Source organism: Musa acuminata, chromosome BXJ3-5 (assembly GCF_036884655.1).
Source record: "Musa acuminata AAA Group cultivar baxijiao chromosome BXJ3-5, Cavendish_Baxijiao_AAA, whole genome shotgun sequence".
Taxonomy (NCBI): Eukaryota; Viridiplantae; Streptophyta; class Magnoliopsida; order Zingiberales; family Musaceae; genus Musa; species Musa acuminata.
Genome location: NC_088353.1, coordinates 23,592,684 through 23,596,987, shown reverse-complemented (window position 1 = coordinate 23,596,987; position 4,304 = coordinate 23,592,684). Strand labels below are relative to the sequence as shown.

The following is a 4,304-nucleotide window of genomic DNA, read 5'->3' as shown; positions in this document are numbered from 1 at the left end:
TTGATAAATGAGGATAATGGGAAATAAGATGTTTTGAGACCTACCACATAGCCAACAATCGCCATTGACCATGTCTCAATAAGCTCTGCTGAATCAGCAGTCTCGTATACAGCAATCTTCTTATCAGCCTGAACTTCTGGCGTAATGAATTCCAAGCTTAGATCTGGACTTCCAACCGGAGCCTTGAATAGGCTAGTCCAAGGCCGAGGGTTATTGGAAATTAGAGCAGGCTGCCGCGATCTAGAGCGCGACCTGCTTCGATGCTGCTTCATCGAAGGAGTTTCTCTCTGGAGAGGATATGGTGGAGGAGCAACTTGAGGGATAACGGTAGGGAGTCTTGCCATCGTTTCAACCCTCCCGCCACCGTCGCAAGCCCTAGGGGCCGTCGATGCCATGTTTGATCCCTCTTCTGGTCACCGCTACAGAATCGTCACCATAGGGAAAAGTCACCGCTGCAGAATTTCAGATCGTCGCTACAGTACCGTCGCTCTGCAGTGTCGTCGCCGCTACAGTACCGTCGAACCAGATCTGGTCGCGCAGCAGTGTCGTCGGCGCTACAGTACGTCGACCTAGATCTGGATCTGGTCGCCGCTGCAGTGTCGCCACCGCTACAGTACGTCGCCCTAGATCTGGTCGTCGCTGCAGTGTCGTCGCCGCTACAGTAACGTCGACCCAGATCTGGTCGCCGCTGCAGTGTCGTCGGCGCTACAGTACGTCGACCTAGGTCTAGATCTGGTTGTGTCGCCCTAGATCTGGTCGCCGCTGCAGTGTCGCCGCCGCCGCTACAGTACCGCCGCCGCTACAGTGTCGTCGCCCCAGATCTGGTCGTGTCGCCCTAGATCTGGTCGCCGCTGCAGTGTCGTCGCCGCTAAGGAGGCTGATCTTCGCCTATAAAGAAAGATCGATAGTGGATGTCGGTGGCCTCGACGAAAGAGGAATCGGTGGACTGGATGTATTATACAGTTCCAATCTTGTTGGTGCCTAAGAAGGATGGTTCTTAGAAAATGTGTGGGGACAATCGCACCATCAACAAAATCACAATGTACTATTGTTTTTCTATTCCAAGGTTAGATGATTTACTTGATCAATTATGTGGTGCTTATATTTTCTCTAAAATTGATTTGAGGAATAGCTATCACCAAATAAGAATGAGGCCCGGAGATGAATGAAAAATAATATTTAAAACTAGAGAAGGCTTATATGAATGATTGGTTATGCCATTTGGGCTATCTAATGCTCCTAGCACTTTCATGAGATTTATGAATCACATACTTAAGCCATGCATTTAAATATTTATTGTAGTTTACTTTAACGATATATTGGTATACAACAAAAGCGAAGAGGAGCATATGAATCATCTGAAAGAGATCTTTCTTATTTTGAGGCAGCAAAATCTTTATGCTAATTAAAAAAAGTGTGATTTATTTACTTCTAGTGTTATATTTTTGGAGTATGTTGTTTCAAAAGATGAAATCATGATGGATCAAAGTAAGATAGAAGCTATTCTCAATTAGCCAACACTTGCTTCAGTACATGATGTGAGGAGTTTCCATGGCTTAACTTCCTTCTATAGAAGATTCATCAAGGGTTTCAGCTCTATTATCGCTCCAATCACCGAATGTCTGAAATGTAATAAATTTAAATGGACTAATGAGGCTAATGATGCTTTTGAGCTTTTAAAAAGAAAGGAGACCAAAGCTCCTATCTTAGTTCTACCAAATTTTGATAATGTGTTTGAGGTTGAATGTAATGCATCTAATGTGAGAATTGATGCTGTTTTGAGTCAAGACGGAAAGCCCATTACATTTTTTAGTGAAAAACTAAATGATACGAGAAAGAAATATTCTACCTATAACAAGGAGTTTTATGCCATTTATCAAGCTTTATCTCATTGGAGTTAATATCTTCTTGATAAGCCATTTGTCTTATATTCTGATCATGAGACATTAATTAATCACTAGCACAAGCTAAACAAGAGGCATGCACCTTAGGTGGAGTTTTTACAATCTTATAACTTTATAATCAAGTACAAATCAGGTGTTCAAAATATAGTTACTGACGCATTAAGCAGAAAATTTTCTTTATTATCAGCAATGAAAGTCAAAGTAGTTGGATTTGAAACATTCAAAGATCTCTATAAGTATGATGCGGATTTCGGCTCAATATGATAGAATTACAAATCAGGTTCCTTTCAATAATTTTTTTATCTTTAATGATTTTCTTTTTCGAGCTAATGCTTTATATGTTCCATCTTGTTCTTTGAGATAAGTAATTATAGTTAAAGCTTACGGTAATGTTTTGGGTGGACATTTTAGTAGAGACAAGACTTTAGCTCTTGTACAATCAAACTTCTATTGGCCTAAGATGTTTAGAGATGTAGAGAGATATGTAAAGAAATGCCGAGTGTGTCATTTGGCAAAACCACAAAGTTAAAATTTTGGATTGTACACTCTATTGCCTATGCCAAATGCTCCATGGGAGGATATGAGTCTTGATTTCGTTTTGGGACTATCAAGGACTTAAAGGAACAAGGATTCTATCATGGTTATTGTTGATAGATTTTTAAAAATATCTCACTTTGTTCCCTACAATAAATCTAATGGTACATCTCATATTGCTGATTTGTATATTAAGGAGATTGTTAAATTGTATGGTATCTAAGAACTATGGTATTTGATTGAGATTCAAAATTTCTTAGTTATTTTTGGAGAACTCTTTGGAGGAAGCTAGGTACTTCTTTGAATGTCAACAGCTCACATCATCCATAAACCGATGGGCAAACTAAGGTAACGAACAGAAGCTTAGGAAATTTGCTTAGAAGCTATGTTGGCAAGAATATTAAGTACTAGGGTCTCATTCTTCCATAAATTGAGTTTACATACAATCGTTCTATGCATCATAGCATTGGTAAGAGTACTTTAGAGGTTGTTTATGGTACTAATCCTATTGGTCCTTTAGATTTCGTCCCTCATTCGACAACTAAGTAATTTAGTGGAGATACTGATGAGAGAGTAAAGCAGATAAAGAAGCTACATAGGGTGTTAAAGCAAATATAGAAAAGCGAAATGAGAGGTATATGGAAGCTGCTAACAAACATAGAAAACATATGAAGTTTAATGTTAGTGATTTAGTCTGGATTCATCTAAGGAAGGAGAGGTTTCTACCAGGTAAATTTAGAAAACTGAAACCAAAGGCTAATAGTCCATTCAAAGTGCTTAAGAGAATCGGTAAAAACGCTTATAAGATCAAGCTACTTGAAGATTATGGAGTATCCCCAATGTTTAATGTTGTTGATTTAAGTCATTTTCATAATTATGTTGACGAAATAAATAAAGACTTGAGGACTAGTCTTTTTCAACCAGAGGAGATTGACACGAGAGTGCCTAATTTGCTACAATATACTCATATGGACCTTGTTGATGATATGATATTTTTTTCAGCCAATAATATTGCTTCATAATCTTTAACTCAGCCCACTAAAAAATGACAACTCATCAGCATATTCCCTATATAAAGTTAAAGTTGTTTCAAGTTACTTTTCTTCATGACTAAGGAATGCATTAAAAGAGTTGGTTAGCATTTGTAAAACACTTAATTTCGAAATTTCCTATGCATGAGGGGATGTTTCATGTACTAGTATTTATTTTAGTATTTAGGGCTTAAAAAAGATTTTAGAAACTGATGATATTTTGCAGAAGCTCTTTTGGAGTACTCTCTTAAACTCTATATCTCTTGGATGTATTTTTGAGTAGTGAGTCTTTTTGTTTTCAGTTAGTTCTGTATCATCGTTTATAATCCTTGGGGTGGTGAACTTTCTATATCCCTTTATGATTTTAACTTGGTGGTGAGCTATTTTTTGATCTTATGTAAGTCTTATCGTGAGTTCATGTCTTTTTCATTTCAAACACTCATTCCAGCAAATATAATTGTAACTTTTTTTCAAGAGTTTGTTTTTTATCTACTATGATTTTTCTATCCGAAATACTCATTCCAACAAACATAGTTCTTTTATGATTTTTCTATCCGAAATATGATTTTTCTATCTGTTATTTTTTTTTCTTTCAAAATTTATTTTATATTTTCAATCCAAAACTATATCATCAGTTTTCTTTTAAAATCCATTATACTTTACTCCTCCCATTCTACGTAACCCGGGTACTACTACGTATTTTTATTTTATTAGATGTTTATTACGACAAAATAACAAAACGAAATATCTTTCGTCGCTTTGGCCGAGTGGTTAAGGCGTGTGCCTGCTAAGTACATGGGGTTTCCCCGCGAGAGTTCGAATCTCTCAGGCGACG

The 4,304-nt window shown here is 37.4% G+C and overlaps 1 non-coding gene across 1 annotated transcript; it reads left to right on the top strand.

Moving 5' to 3' along the window:
- The first annotated feature begins 4,222 nt into the window (after positions 1 to 4,222).
- Positions 4,223 to 4,304, top strand: TRNAS-GCU (transfer RNA serine (anticodon GCU)). The gene has a single exon. It is a non-coding gene; the product is annotated as a tRNA-Ser (tRNA).